The sequence below is a fragment of the Aulostomus chinensis genome, chromosome 21, assembly GCF_037954235.1.
Source record: "Aulostomus chinensis isolate RoL2024-O1b breed Wild chromosome 21, RoL_Achi_v1.0, whole genome shotgun sequence".
Taxonomy (NCBI): domain Eukaryota; kingdom Metazoa; phylum Chordata; class Actinopteri; order Syngnathiformes; family Aulostomidae; genus Aulostomus; species Aulostomus chinensis.
In genome coordinates this window covers 13,852,501-13,869,381 of record NC_141340.1, presented here as the reverse complement: position 1 = coordinate 13,869,381, position 16,881 = coordinate 13,852,501, and the positions used below count along the sequence as shown (strand labels likewise).

Below are 16,881 nucleotides of genomic sequence, written 5' to 3'. Positions count from 1 at the left end.
CTCCATACATATTTCCATCGTCAGATGGCGCTCCTTACCCTCTTAAAGTGGGGATGGTGTGTGAGTGTGTGTGTGTCAGAGCGAGACAGAGAGCTGCTGTCTGCCTCCTTTCCGGCGGTGTCGCCTCCTCGTCGCTGCAGTGCTTCGCTGCTCTCACCCTCCTTCTCTCTCTCTTTCTCTCTCTCTTTTTTTCTTTCTCGAACCCACCGCCTGGCTCTATCCTCCTCTTCCTCCGCTACCCTCATCTTTCTTTTCCCCTGCGGATGCCTCAGCCTCGCACCCCCGGGCAAGCATCCCGGCCAATGCACGCTCCATCGTCCCCTGCAACTCCTCCGAAAGCAGGACGCAGCGATAAGGCGCACCGCTCCGGTCTGAACTGATCCGAGCCCACTGCGCATTGACTTGAAAGAGAGGCGGACCGGGAGTAAACGGGGAAACGAGGAGAAGCCGGGATCTCATTGTGGTAAGTCAAGGCGTTATTTTCTTTGTATGATAGGACAGAGAACCTGTGCCTTTCGTGTGTCATCCATCAGAATGGGACGTGGTGGTAGCAGCATGGAGATGCGCAGGAAATCCAGTATTAGCATGGTTAGGACTTGTGGAACATGCACAGCGAGCGTTTTCCTAAAATTATGATGCCCGTTTTTGCTAACTAGATTGCTGGTGTCAGAACCGTCATGCCCCCATCAGCTAGCAGAGATTTGGTTCCAGCTGACCCAAATTCAGCGCTTGCTTGTGCGTAAAAGTGCTTTGAAGGCGAGAAAAGCAGCCTGTAAACAAGAGAGGGTTGCCCTTCTTTGTCAGATGGCTTTTGTTTTGAAAACCCAAATTGCTGCAAAGTTCTTGTGTCCTTAAAATATACTTAGACATTAGGTGGCCCGGTCAGTGTTTGGGGTTTGAGACATGATAGAGGATATTGATAAGGCTCCACACCTTTTTCCACAGCCTGAGTTTTGTTTTGATCGATAGCATTTGAAGGAGAGGGATTGCACTGGCAGTTTGTCAAGGGCGTGCAATACATCCTGCTGGTGGAGAGGAGAAGAAGATGATGATGAGGAGGAGGGCTGGGCTGCTGTTCGGCATCATGTGGGTAAATGCATGCCAGCACTATGACAGGTGCATGATGGGGTGCAGTCATACAGAGAGATTCAGTTCAACCTTCTCTGTCTCCAAACAAGTTTGGCTTGAGATTTGGAGGTTAGGCAGCTTCCTGTGAGGACAAGTAAGCAAGCGTGTCACACAATCCCCTCCAACTCCCCTCAAACTGACCTCGAGTGCAGCAGGAATATGGGGATATATTCTGTCTCTCCTCTCCACAGACAAGCAAAGCTGCATCTGCTTCAACCTGTGTATTATCTATCTCTCCAGTTATTTAAGTGATGCCAAGACAACTGTCCCATTGCCAGTGAGCCCTCAAGACCTTCTGTTATTGTAGGAGGATAAACAGCATAAAGACCTGTCAATGTGGTAACTGTCAACTATTCTTGTGGAATCCTTCTCTCTCTCATACACTCACACTCTCTAAATTTCCTAAAGATTAGCTTCTTTTATGTCCAGTGAATGTCTCCAGTGGGCATGAAAAGCCCTGTCCTTCATCGCGGACACAGATTAAGCTAATTCACACAGCAGCGCAGGCCTAATGCCTAATCACCATGCTGCGCCGGCAGAACAGAGCGGTCTTTATACTGTTGTGGCTGAGAGAGGAGAGAAAGGCAGGCAGAGAGTGAGAGAGAGCAAAGGGGGAAAGCTAGCCGCCGGTGCCTATTGATCGGGACGGAGGGGCTACTGGCAGGCATCCACAGGATGGAGTGCTGACGACAGGCCAAAGAGCTGCCAGGATGAGCTGGCCGGGCATGACAGCATTGCATTATACAGTAGCTATGCTGCCTATACGAGAGGATGTGTTACTACTGTACTTTACCTTCACTTTTTCTTTCAGTAAAAATCTAATTGATCTTGATTTAAAACTAAGAAAAAAAAGAATTCCTTCACTGGATGAGAATTTTTCCATCAATCCCCCTTTCGTTTCTCCTGGGAATTTCCTTAATTGACATCATGAGGAGCTTCTCTTCCATCAGAGCACCTGTGAGACAGTAAATTTCTGTGTGCTGCAGGTCAACAGTTAAGCTTGATTTTTGACCTCTCCCTCACAGTAGGGACGACCAAAAGTTTCCCACATTTATCAGTGTATCAGGAGCCAACCTGAAGTTAGTGTACGTTAAGACGCTACATACTGAATTATATGACTATGCTCATGTGATGTTTCTCCTGAGGAGCTATGAGGCCCAGAATCAAAAATATAGAACCTCTTTGAGCCCAAAGGCAACATCTTCAGTTATCAACAGCTAATGTCAAAGCCATTGTTACGAATCAATTGTAATGTACTCGTGACACTTTTTCATCAAAGAGAAATGAGAGCCATTTTCTTTCATGTAGAAATATGGACTTGAAAGTTTGGGATGTAAATTGATGAAGACATTTTACTCAAGTACTTGATTTCTGTCCAGTTTTGATTTAAAGTACTTTTTATTTTGTATTTAAAATACTCCACTACATTTATTTGTAAGCCATTGGTCTATTAGTATTGATGTACTTAAAACCTCTTTAGCTGACTATACTTTAACACTACCACTTCCTATGACATGATAGTAGAATATGGGACACCACTAAGATGAAAAAGGGGAAGAGGAACAAAAGCTTGGATTTAATGTTTTGATTTACTTGGGTCTAAATTGCTATGAGTATGGTTTTTGGTTTCCCATCTTTTGCCCAGTATTTTGGAGAGATGCTAAGCTAGCTAGTGTCAGCATTAGCATAGATAGTTAGTTAGTTGTGGTGATATTCTTTTTTTTGGGGGGGGGGGCATTAGATTATTATTTTTTTTATTTGAATTATCACACAGAGTAGAGTCATAAAATCCAGTTATCCAGTACACAAACTAAAACTGAGGTTGTCCGCTCAAAATGTTGAACTGTCACATGGAGCTTTGTCGTTGTCGTGACATCACCAGAAATCATTGCTACTATTTGTGCTTAAACAGCATATTAGACCTACTGCAGCTGCGACACATCTAAGATGCGTAAAACTTTATTTAAAAAAAAAAAAAAAGCTGACGGGACAATTGTAGAACATGAAACACCACCAAGATGAAAACGGGGGACAGCAGAACAAAAAGCTTTGATGTAATTCTGTGATGTCCTTGAGCTGTGATCTGCTGCGTGTCCTCCATATGTCCACGGCAGCATCATGAACGGACAAGAGGAACAACCCTGGCCAGCTGCGTTGCCTGTGTATTTATAGACACTTGGATGGTGCCGGTGCTAAATGACAGCCACTGTATGCTCATCCTTTGGATAATTTGGTACTTATGTCAACACATAGATGTCCATGAACTTGCTTAGTGACATAAAAAAAAAACCCACTGATGTTCCTCTGCTGATGGACATTTTTACAATATCCCCTTCACAGTGGAACCGTTAGAAGATTACATACATGTTATGCACCATTAACCTGTAACATCACTCTTCTCTCCCTTGAGGGTGCTACATGATGCAGCCAGCATGGTCATATGGGGTTATGTCTTGGTAATTGTCCAGATTGTGCTCTGGTGTGGCTCAGGAATGAGGTTTGATTTGTTTGCAATTGATGATCAAATTTAAAATGAAATACAGTCAAAGCTTCTCACACCAGGGTGGTCTTTTCACCCCCCCCCCCTTATCTTTAAATCTGGCATAACTTGAATTTAGCATGAATGAATGTCATAATCAAGCTGTATCTTCATTATATTAAGCCACACACAGATCTGTCAATCTGTCTTTGCACCTTTTGATTGGACACGACTGAGTGAGACTTTGTGTGCAAGATCAGATGTGTTCGTTCCGTGTCGTGGATAGTGGAGGCCATATTGAACGATCTGAGTTCAAGGCCCCATTTGTATCCCTGGAGTGTCCTTGAGGAGCACAAAGAATCCCGAACAGCTCACGCAGGATGCTGGCTCGTCAATGACCCTTTGACCTCAGTGTCAGGATGGAGGGGCACAATGACAAATTTTCACTTTGGGGACTCGGTAGTGAAAAGCATTGTCAAGTATCAAAATAAATTACACTTCGGAAGATAATTCAGGATCATCCTGCCTGATATGACAAATGTGCACAATTGCAGAGGGCACAATGTAAGGCATATCACATGTCTGATTTTTATTTTATTAATATCCTGAATTATCTTACATCATTCTGTCTAAATCAATTCGTCAGATTTCTCACAAAATGATTTCCGACGCAGCTGTGACATTGATTTGTCAAAAAGGCTTCTTTAAAATCCAGATAACACATTTTTCCATATCGCCCAGTTCCAATGATACGCTAAGAGCAAAATTTGATCCTACAAAATTGGCGCTCATGAAACTACATGATGGCACAGTCAGGTGGAGGCCACTCTAATTGTACTAAAAGTACCGCATAAGACGATGCTGTGTGCGCACATTGGCCCTCCATTTGTCAAACGAGCGTACAACCCAGCGCAAATATGAGCTGAGAAATCGGCGCTACAGCACACACGTGTGATAATACGAAACACGTGTATCATACCAATCTCATAAGAACGAGGGGCTGCTGATGAAGTTGGCGGCTGAAATCCATGGTCATTATCATAATCACGTCACTATAAATGCACGGTCTGGAAAGCCGCACCCCGAGAGGATATGGAGTGATGCAAGCCAGAAAAAAACTTTCTAGAGGCTGAAGTGCAGACACTCAGGAGTCTGGTTGACACGCACTGTTTAGAGTTGTTTGGGAGCCTGAAATCAGGTGTAAGAGGCAATTTTAAAAAAATGCGGCGTGGAAAGAAATTACAGCTGCAGTCAACAGTGTTTCCACAGTCAATCAGACGATGGAATATTTAAATTTCTACATCTGTGATGGTTAATAAAACATTTGATACAACTTAGTTTTACCCACTTAAAATAAAAACTGTTGTATTTGCAATAAGGTCAAGAAGAAACAGTCCAGCCTAAATTAATCACATCAGATAGTTGTGTGTCCACCAAAACAAGAATTTTGTCTCACTGATGAGAAACTAAAAGGCAGCAGTTTTTTTTAAAGAAAGTACGATAGAAAGCATTTTTAATAAGGTCCCACTGTTAAAAGTGTTGCATTTTTTCATCATGTATTGATGTAAAAAAACTTATTTAACTTATTATCTTATATGTATCCATTACAATTGTCTGATTGTTTTTAAAATTGTATGATATTTGATTTGACCCGTTGTGGCCATTAAATAGCCATACTTGCTAAAAATCGAGCGTTAGCGTTAGTTCTGTCAGGCCGTGGTAGTCAAGTGCTATTGGCTTCCCGTCCATCAATCAAACTGATCACAGCTGCTCAGCATCAGCTGATCAAATCCCTTGCTTCTGATTGGCCCCTCTCAACTTAAATATCACCCGGCCTCAACTCCCGCTCTGCTAGCTTCTGGCTGCTGCTCTGCCTGCGTCATCGCTGCTATCTGCTGCCGCTGCTATCTGCTGCTATCTACTGCAGCCTGCTGCTGCTGCTGCTTGCTATCTGCTGCTATCTGCTATCTGCTGCTGCTGCTATCTGCTGCTATCTACAGCAGCCTGCTGCTGCTGCTGCTTGCTATCTGCTGCTATCTGCTATCTGCTGCTGCTGCTACCTGCTATCTGCTATCTGCTGCTGCTGCTATCTGCTATCTGCTGCTGCTGCTATTTGCTGTACAGTTGCTGCTGCTCGCAACTTGCTATCCTCCGCCTCCCCAGCTCCACCTTGTCGTGTATACATGGCATAGTTCGTTCCATGTCATGTTGCTGCTCTGTTCACGGGGGTATGTTTGCTCTTCCAGTCTTAAACTGGGAGAACCTTCCCTCACGCTGCTGGTCCCCTGTTTCATGGTGCTCATGAAAAATTCGCAGGGTACTCCTCTGAACAGAGCCATACCGCCAAATTGTTCTATAATAAACAAATCAAGCTCTTTATCATCTCTAGTGTTTCGTGACGTGAATGGACCTGACAGAATGGCAATAAACTTAAACAATCTAACCGATGAGATGACTCCGACTATCCTGTAACCGAGTGCCCACGCTGCTGTTTTGAAAAATGATTGAGTCGTGCGTGCCTTCAGGCCACCGGGCTACCATATTCACAGTACTCATTCTGGCATCACTGATAACTGAGTGGTAATTTTTGCGATGGATATTTGTGTAAAAGGATTTGTTGTGACACGTCGTCAACAGTGACACAAGATTTGCTGTTAAAAAAATAAAAACCCTCTGACTCCTGTCCATGAACCACAGGTCAGCCCATGCCAAATCTAAGTTTGCGTCCATGAACTCAGACTGGTCGTAAGATTTCATCGCAGAATACGCTCACGCTCAAATTGACAAATACCACAGCTTGCGTAGAAACGATCGTACGCACGTTTTACGCTCGTTTTCGGTCGTACTCTCGTTTGATAAATGAGGGCCATTGTTTTGACTTAAGACACTTTCAGGATGCAAACAGCGGCATACGGAATATCATACTGGAGACAAAAACCATGTTTCCAGTTGGTAAAATGCTGATTTTTGAGTTAGTGCTTCAGGTCAGGCACGAGGTGGTTGATCTGTGTGAATAAGTGAGTGAGTTATGTAATAATAGTGTTTTAAATAAGTGTGTGTGTGTGTGTGTATGCTTGAAGAAGCACATTAGGAAACCCGTTAATGTCTTGATGGGCACCTTCAATCGTAACTTTTCAACACTGATGTCTTGAGGTCAAGCAAAGAAGGGAAGGGCAGTTCATGGATGCAGCCTCTCATTGCTATCGAGCAGGTATTGGGCCTCTTAAAGGTAAGCAGCCAGACAAGAAAAGAGAGTTTCCAAAATAACGGTCATTACGATTGGTTGGTCCAAAACTAGTAATTTAAAAGAGGAGAGTTGGATTGTTCACAAGTGTTTCAGTTGTAAGTGTGCTAGATACATTCACAATACCCCGCCTCTGTCAGACAGCTTAGCCGATAGCCTCTTCAGGAAAAAATGATCATTTAAAACTTGACTCATTCTTTACAGCGCTTTGCTGAGGCTCCAGAAAAACCTTTACTGAATCTGCAAATCACACAGGGCTGATGGAATACATCAGCCACCTCCCTGCATGTCTGAGCTGCACCAACAAAAAGGGAAAAGTGTACTGTGGATTACTAACAGTGTGAAGAATCCACAATAATTGAAGATCCTGGCTAACAAGCATCTCCTATCTGATAACACAAGCTCTTTTTCAGTTATATCTTTATATGACTTATGTCCTTATACATCCATCCATTGTCACCCACGTATCCTGTCTCTGGGTCATGGGAGGGGCTGGAGCCTATCCCAGCTGTCATTAAAAGAGAGGCAGGGTTCACCCTGGACAGGTCGCCAGTCCATCACAGGGCCACAAATGGAGACAGACAACCATTCACACTCACAGTCAATTAAGAGAACCCAACAAGCATGTTCTTGTCATGTGGGAGGTAGCAAGAGTACCTGGAGAGAACCCGTGCAGACACGAGGAGAACAAGGTCCTGAAAGGCTGTTGGACCAGAACCTTATTGCTGAAGGCTGCCAGTACGAACCACTGCACCACTGTGGCACGCTCCTCATATACATGTCATGGCATATCGTTTATTTATTTATTTATTTTTAACACTTTTGGTTCCTTCCGCAATGTCTGACTGAAGATCCCACCCAGGATGACTTAACCTCCTCTTTTGATTGCTTCCCAGGATCAATAGTGTAACCTCGCCATCTGCTGTCCTCCTTTTGAAAGTCAGAAAGGGTTGTGCAACTTATTTTTTGTTCAGAGGTCAAAAGAGGGAAGTTATCGCGCCGGTGTTGCACAGTTGGCCAAGTTCACCAATTTAAATCTGCGTGAATCATTTGTCAGATACTTTGCTACTGGTTATTTTCATGACACCCTGCTGAACAGGGGGGTTAAACTTCAGCAGGCGGCATTTGTAGCATACTTGAGCTCATAATCTTTTTTATCTACAATGTATTACATACTAACCCACTGTAATGGAGTCTTACACAGCTTAAACAAAGCTTTACATCCACTGATGCTGTTTAAAATATGTTTGAAAAATATCTATATAGCAGTTATTAATGAGGAGGACTTTGAGGAGCATAGAAAGAAGAAGACAGTGAGAGAGATATTGGAAGGAATCCAGCAGGGCAGCTCTGTGTGTGTGTGTGTGTGAGAGAGAGAGAGAGGGAAAGAAAAATAGACGAGATAGCAGAGTGAGGCAAGGGTGCGTGTGGATGCCTTCTAGTGCATTTCTGCCGCCGACTCTCCTCCCATCTTCTAATGAGCTCGCTGCAGATGGGACTCCCTCTGTCAGCACGCTGCCCTCCTTGCCCTCCACTCCATCGCCATCCCTCCCTCCCTCTCCCTCCCTTTTAGCCCTTTGTGTGAGGGGAGACAAAGACGGAAAGAAAGGAAAGGATGAAAGAGGAAATATGTGATGTGACAAAACAGCATAAAGGAAGAGAGAGGGTTAAGGATGCAGGTGAGAGAAGAGGGAATTCACAGGAAGGGGTAAGTGGTGAAAATGATGGGGGAGATGGAGTGGAAAGTGAAAGACAGGGAAGTGGAAAATGGAGAGGTTGTGACAGAGCTTGCAAGGGAGTGAAGGAGCAATAAGAAGAGGAAGATGAGGTGAGAAATAATGAATAATCAAATGCAAATATACAAATAGACAGCCATAACCAAATATGATGAGGTTAAACCACAAAGTTCACCGTGCTATATTTGCAGTCAAAATTTTAAATGCTGCTTTTAAAACTCCACTAATGGTATGTATTTAGTGCAGGCCCCACAGTGAGAGCAGTATATCTCTGGTTGCCCAGCCATGACATCACATCTGTGCCTGTCACACTGTACTTGCTAAGCTGAATTAATAATTGGCTCAGCTAGCCAGGTCTGCCTGAGTTAATTTAGCATCAAAGAGAAGCCTTAGCTGGAGCACAGATCATTTTGATTTCCCTGGGTGAAATGCGTGCCTGGATTTGGTTTCTGCATGTATGACTGAGTTAGGAAGTGTATGTACACTGTATGAGCGCGTGCGTGCGTCCGTGTGTGTCGTTGTGACCTGTTATTTTTTTAATTACTCATTTGATTCCTTGAGTCTACAGTTGGTTGTGTGGATCCAGAGTTAATGTTTTGTATACCTGCATAATGTCTGGTAGATACTTAAAGAAAGTTGAACTTGCCAAGTCAGCGTTTGCAAGGTGTGCAGCCATGAGCACCATGAAGCTGCTCCTTCTGCAAGATTTAGAAAGTGTTGTCGGAGTCATACGACAGTTGCCTTCGGAAGCTGGTTGCGGCACGTTAGAGCTGCCGTTGGGTGAAGGCATGCAGTATAGGCTCACGTGTGTAATCCCCATCACAGTCTTGTAACTGAACGTACCATGCAGCTCTCAAGTGTAGATGTCCTACAGTGTGAAAGAGTTCTAGTGCAGCTGGACGAGAACGAGTCACAGTGCAGGTTTTTCTGCTCCCGTATGGGTGCGTATTGGCAAGAGTGCATAGCTCCTGTAATGGAACATGGAGGAACCTGGAGGTGGTCTGTGGCTGGAGCTCAGACCTGGTCGATAGCTTCAGCACTTTTGTTGGGAGAAGTGATTAATAATTATAATTTTGTTCCAAATATTTACCTGCCAGCTGGCGGATTGTTCTCCAAGATCTACATGCCAAACAGAAACTCCCCCTGCATTTGGAGACCTACGGGTTCATTTCTCACAACACATACACATTTTTAAGAGCATTTGTATTGTGTGTCCCTCTAACATTGTCAGTGGGTTCTGGTTAATGGTGTTGTCTCTATTACTGCTTCACCACCCACTTGTGTGTCTATTTTTGGCTTGCTGTCATTGACTCCAGTATTTTGCCGTTCCATTTTCCTGCCTCAATTTGCACTCTGACCCTTTTAATCAAATCTTCTACATCTGACAATGTGTCACTCACAGCATTTCTGACCACCCTCGAGTGCTGAGGGTGTGAGGATCTTCTGCAGTGCTTCACAAAGCAAGCCGTTGGCTGTGAATGAATCGGGGAGAAGGGAAAAAAAAAGTGGCATAATGACATGTTTTGTGACAGGCGGTGGCTAGCTGTATTGTTGTCACTTAGTGTCTCTTTTTACAGAAGCATAGTATTATCTTTCTGTTTGGTCAAGTTGGAAATGATTTGTTTGACGAGATAACAACACTTGCGCTTGGATGTGTGCGTTGGTCAGTGTGCGCGTTTCTCTTGTCTGGTGTTCTCTCCTCGAAAATGAACATAATTGCTCTCGGAGTCTAAGAAAGGCCACTATTGATGTGAGGCACATGAGATCAGATCCAGCTAGCATATCCAATAGCGGTGCCGCTTCCAGCCTGCAGCACCTGCTCACAGGCTCCGTTTAAGGCCGGAAAAATAAGAGCCGCTGCTAATTTGACACATTGCAGCGAATCAAACAAACAACAAAATAAAAGTTTGACTTTGAACCTGTACATACAGGCAGGTTGATGAATTAAAGGAGTAGCCGAGGTGTCTTGGTCATGTGTCGGCTTCAGTGATTCTCTGGACGTCTTCTGGAAAGATCCATGTGATGGATTTAAATGGGAAGCTGACAATTGAGTTCAGTGAATTTAAGTTGTCGATGTAACCAGATCGAGGGTCAAAAGGCAATTCATTTATGACAGTTCAAAAAGGTTAAAACAGTAGATAAAAGGCTAAAAGCCGTTACAAAAATAATAGGCCCATCTACCTGCTACACAGGGTTTAATCTTTGATGGACGGTCAAGCCTTTTTTGAGGGATGATTTTGATTGATTAGTCACACCTGCAAAGACTGGAGGGAGGAGCTGTCAGCCACAATCAACCATTCTTAGTGAAGCTGCTAGAGAGGCAGCAGTGTGGCTCAGCATATTGATCAATATCTCCCCCTTTAAAGTACAAAGACAGTATTTGTACTCTGAAGTGTCGGTTAGACTTTTTTAATATACCGACTGAGGCTTTAGCATCATCGAAGTGTTGGATTAGCAATTGGCGTGATTATGTCCATAAGGTTTTGCTTTTATTTCTTGAAGAGAATCTTGTTATGACAAGGGATCAGAAATACATCTCTCAGAAGAGACAATTGGCTGCGTATACTTGCCCATTTACCTGCGAGTCAATAAGCTTGAAAAATTGTCAGTGAGAGGGCGAGAAAATGTCTGAATACATTTTTATCTATATAGCTTTAAAAAAAAGATACATTCCCGATAATGCTGCTAGAGGAAGTCTCATATCTGCGAGCCTCTTTATTGATCTTTCCTCTTTTCCTCGTGCCATCTGATGTTTTAATAATGCTGGTGGACAGCACCGTCTAATGTGTTGGACTGAAATCTCCCGTAGGGGTTGTACTGGGTTGAGATCTGGGAACTGCACTGTAAAAAACAAAGTCTTGTCAAGTACATTTATTTAAATTCTAGTCAAAAAGTTGATCACACTCAATGTACGACTGTATCTATTTGCATCTCAGTTAGATAAAGAGGCATGTTTTAGAAAAACCTGACCTTGTTAAACCTGCCTGAGATTTTATTGCGTGTAATTATGATAACCCGTCCGTGATTCGCTCAAAAAAATGTTTAATGCGATACGAAATGGTAAAACTGACGTGGTTCCATTTTGTTTGCAACATGTCTCCAGCCTCCCATACTGCAAATTCACAGCTAAACAAACCCTCACTATGTCTATAATTTCTCCGTCTCTGGTCTCAAATCCGAAATGTTCCTTCACATTGCTTTCTCGTCAGGGGTCACGATTGTCTATTAAGCATGACTCTCCATTTTGCATTAGTAAGGAGAGCGACAATCGCGCGGGTTGAGACAGCTACAGCACTTTATGAACACCTGCAAGAGAACAATGAACAGCCCTTTGCTTTCATGAAAAAAAAAAGAAATCCCTGAACAAATTATTACTCACCAAATATTACACATTTTAATCCTTATTTTACAGGTAATTCAAATTTGAATGAAAATACAAATTAAAGGTGACAGCCTTATCACTTAGGGCATAGCGTAGACCTGCAAATCTTCACGTCAGTGTCAGAGTGGCTTTGTTATTTTAGTGTGTGTGTCCAGTGTGAGTGTTATCTGTTCAATGAGAGGGGAGAAGAATTGGAACAAACGATGGCCCTGAAAAACTGCTACAGAAGGTTTTACTAAAACCATTTTCATAACCAAACAGTTTGCGTATTTTAGGTTTTTAGGCTCCGGTCAACTTGCTTACTCTGAAAGTAGAGAAGTTCCTGTTGCGTGTGTTTTCTGCTTAATCACGTGTAGGTTCTCCTCCGTGCCTACGTTTCCTTGTGAGACACTGAGGTCAGTAGAGGGGTACTTTTAAAACAGATAAGAGCAAGCCCCGCATTCACCTAGCATACCTGCGTGATGGCGAGCAGCCAGTTAGTGCTCGTTTTTCAAATACTGTATAGACCCCTTATTTACTGTCTCTCAGGCAGGCATTGCATCTGCAGGAGAGCAATGAGATGATTTGTCAAATGTTCTCATCCCGTCTGAGTCATTTCACTAATTGTGTCTTTTTCCATTGAAAACAAAAGACAGCCTTTCACAGGTGTCTCAGGGGAAGGAGAGTGCTTTCTCGGTTACTTTATGCTAAATGTTTTCTTGTGTTTCACCGATCTTCAGTGGATTTACCACATAGGAAGCTGAACACAACAGAAAGTGGTTGTAAGTTAAATTGGTAGGAAAAATAAACTATAAGGTCTCTCGCTATTATTTGCGAACCGTCGTATATTGGAATGATTTCCAAAAGCATTAGATAAATGACGCCATTTTTCGATTTAGGTTGATGCAATATTTCCTGAGGAAGTTAATATCTATTATGCATGAAACTGGAATTGTTTTCAGTATCTGATATACTGATATTTCACAGCTGATTTAGCCAAAAGCTGAGATTTACTGTAGTTGCGTTTATATAAAAACAAGATTGCTAGTCACATCTCCATCTTTCACACTCTGAATTTGAAAAAGTAGTGCTGTATAGTTCCAAAACATTCGGAAGTGCTCGTGAATCAAATATTCATCGTTTGTTTTTCTGAAGATGTTGAGAGATTTGAACAAAGAAATCAGGAGAAGAGCGACCAAAGACTGCAGATGAGGCGCCACTATTATCATGCATCCCAAATCAATACCTATGACTTAAAATGTAACATGTTGCCCGAGCGGACGGTGACATAAAATTCCGATCCTGGATCGCTTTTAAAACTGTCTGGGTCCATCCCTGGGCCCAAAAGGGTGTCCGTGGGAAAATATTAACTGAAGTCTTTTTTCTATTGTGCATGTGCATATCATCCTGCTAAAAGACAGACGGACGTACAAACTTCAGTCCACAAAAATCCAATTTGGTGTGTTGTTCGTGCAGGAGCTTATGTTTTTTGCATGTGTTGAAATAATTTGCCATCATCCTTCTCAACTGTTGTTGCATCATATCACTGGTGCAGTTAACCGACGTTTTAGGAAGGAGGTGTTTTATCAGGATTCATTTCTTGTGACTAATGAGTCAAAATTACAAATGAATGGTAGTTATTCAAAGCAATACATTTATGCTGAGTTGCATACAACTTTAGAGTTAAGTATAAATTGGCTGGCACGCTCACAGTTTTTAATTTTCCAAAGACGAGTTATTCACCAATTATAAGATTCTGAATCGTTTAGAGTAAAATATCCTGCGCAAGAGGCACAAGGGGAATATCATCATTAATATTTAACCAAATTGCAGTTGAGTCCAATAGTAATTTCATGAATTTGATGGTAAAGTAAGAGTGAAAATTGAATACTGTCCAGAGAAACATAAAAAAACTACTTCCTCACAGTTAGGCGTTTAACATTTTAAGAGTGAAGTCTCAAACTTTCACTGTGGTTCATTTACTTGGATGAGTTGTTTTAGATGTAAACTTTACTTAAACAGTCTCCTACAGCTTACTTTTTGTTTTTCAATCAGCAAATGTTGTTTAAACCCTGATTTCTCTCTCTCTCTCTCACACACAAACCCTGCTGGTGTCTCCATCTTAAAAGCTCGGGGCCAGTCAAGTGGTATAAATGCCATCCCTGCTGCCTGTGGTCAGATATCAGCAGAGAGGCCATCATCAGCTCACACTGATCCTTATCAGAGATGTATTGCTGTGGCTCCTTCCACCTGTCAATCAAATGCTCTCACATCTGTAAAGGATTTGATGGAAATGATGGAAAAGAGAGTGAGAAGGAGATAGAGCTCACACCAATTTGGCCTGTTTATGGGTCAGGCCACCCTATTTTATTTCCCTGGTGTACAGGGTTTATATATGTGTGTGTGTGTGTGTGTGTGTGTGTATTTGTGACAGAATCCATGGTGAGGAAAGGATGAAAAAATGGAGAAAGACAGTGAGGCAGAAAACAGGAGAGTGTTATGGAGGAATGGAACTGCCAAAGTCAAAAATAAATATAAGTTACTTGGTAGTTTGGAGCCCTTAAATGCAACAATCCAATTATAATTGTAGGAATTCCAAAAAAATATTTTTTTTTTTTAATAAAACGGGGCATAAATGCTTGTTTGTCTTAACATTTCCATTTTTTCTTTTTTCTTTTACATTTCAATATCTCAATGCGTTTCTGCTTCATTGTGTAAATGAGACTGACGAGACATCACATTTTCTTTACCACCTGATGGCTACGAGTGGGGGAGCAGGAGCTGTTTAGTTGATCAAAGGTGGGAGGTTCCACCTTTTCACACACTTGAAAGACATCCCAAATGAAATGCATGGTAAATTATAAAAGAAAATGTGAATAAATATGAATGTAAATGCAAATGTTAATAAGCAGTGGATTTTATATCCAAAGGAAAAATAATGAGTAAAAAGTTAAATGTGGAAGTAAATCAATAGAGGGGATATTTTCAATGTTAATAAATGGATACAAATTAAAACAAATATTAATTCATGTCACATGAACACAAGAAGGTGTGTTTTCATACCGTTTGACTATGACGGTGACGCGGTTCGGACTGAGATGCTTGAGATGATAATAAAGCTCACCCTCAAGTGCACTATTATTACACAAAAATTACCAACAAAATAAAAATGTTTATCCAAAATGTTTTCATGTTTCAGGCGGTTCGTGCTCAAAGTGCACTTTTTTTTATTTGTTGGTGACTAATTTGCCTCTACAGGAAGTAAGAGAGGATTTCTAGTCTGGTCGATCAAAAGTTGCTATGGAAATGGCAGTCATATTTTCAGTGATGAATAAGGTGTCCCGTCATGCTGATTTTCGCATGTCCTAAATGTCTTGTTGTGTAATTTATGATTAAAATATGCTGGTATTTATTAGCTTTTATTGGTGTATAAGGTATTGGGTCATTTATTGAACCATTTCAAATTTTGTCAGCTTCAGTTCCCCACAGGGGGCAACATGAGAGGCCAAAAAAGTGAACTTTGAGCAGCCACTTGTCTGGGGGAAAAGCACATGGAAGAGTTTGTGTGGAAACGGTAGGAGGATTTAGCTGTGAGTGGTTTAAGCATGAAAGAGGAGCGGCAACTGAAATAATGTTTAGTCCACGGGTGTTTTATTAGGTTGTTTATTGATGTGAGTTGACACCAGAGAGCTACTTCCACAGTCAAGCCTCGACTCCCACTGTCCACATGATTCGATTTCATTTCACAGTCTCTGAGCTAACAAAGGCAGGTTCTCTGTCTTCATCGTGCTTGTTCGGAGAAGAGCTCAAATCAGTGTTAGCTTTCACTGATATTCAGCACTTTTATTCACGCTCAGTGCCTCCCGGGGCATCCCCTGCTACACAGCCAGACTCACCACAGAATACTGTCTTTTAGATGAACAGTATACAGAGGGAGTTCCATCTATCAGGGTAGAAATCCACATTAAAATAGAAGTCTAACCCCCTGCACATAAAGACTGCTAAAGATGAAGGTGCATGGTTTGTTGTGTTGCTGCTCTGGCTGCTGAATTATATATCACAGACTTTGCAGGAGGAACACTTCAATCCTTTACGCCAGCAGTGGATGCGAGAGATATTTAGCTATTTGATGACTTTGGCAAATCAAACATTTCTTAAAATAATTATTGCAAAGCCTGGGAGGTTTTCAAATCATTCCTTTTAATTTAACTAATGTGTCTTACTCAAATTACAAGCATCCTCAAGTTTTCTTCTCAGTTTTTAAAATGTTTTTAAAGAGCCTAAATGTATTCAACCATGTATGAAAATAAATTTGTCAAGTAATCATGGTTAAATTGTCAAGAGGACACGGCGCATGCTAATTCAACAAGGGATTTAATTATTATGAGGCTACAAATTTATACAATTTAAAAAAAAAACAAACTTTTTTTTTTTTTTTTAAGGAGCAAGTTCCAGGACATGAAAATGATGGGGGGGATATTAAACACACTAATTAGTAATGTGAGAGTGTGATTTTTAATTTGAGGGTTCAATTACTAATTTTAATGAATTATTTAAAAAAAAAAAAAAAAACCTCCCTGTGTGTTTGCCAAGAGTTTTAGTCAAACACTCCTCCTAAAGCAAAGCGGGGTTCCTCAGCTCTTCGTCGAGTTCTCTCCGAAACCTTTTCCCCTGCCTCCTTCAAAATATATGGTATTTAGTCAAATTTACAGCATTCTGACATTTTTTTGTTTACAGAGGGAATTCTTTGGTTCCTGATTTGGCATCACATCGCCTCATAAATTGCATTTGCTGTTATTTCTTCATTCCCTGTGATATCTCCTGCATGCTTATACTATATAAATCCCAAGTCTGGCCACGCTTGAGAACTGAAAGTGCACATTAATTTTGCTCATCTGTCTTCTGTGGATTGCTTCTGCTATGTTTAATTCAT

At 41.8% G+C, this 16,881-nt stretch overlaps 1 protein-coding gene across 6 annotated transcripts in view; it reads left to right on the top strand.

Moving 5' to 3' along the window:
* The first annotated feature begins 21 nt into the window (after nt 1-21).
* The window catches only part of ctnnd2a (catenin (cadherin-associated protein), delta 2a), a 292,727-nt gene continuing 275,867 nt past the window's right edge, over nt 22-16,881 (top strand). For 4 of the 6 annotated variants that reach the window (XM_086191968.1, XM_086191964.1, XM_086191967.1 and 1 more), the window contains exon 1: nt 22-463. The gene's annotated coding sequence lies outside the window, so the exon portion shown is untranslated. The remainder of the gene's footprint in view (nt 464-16,881) is intronic. The other 2 variants (XM_086191963.1, XM_086191965.1) reach the window with 2 other exon arrangements.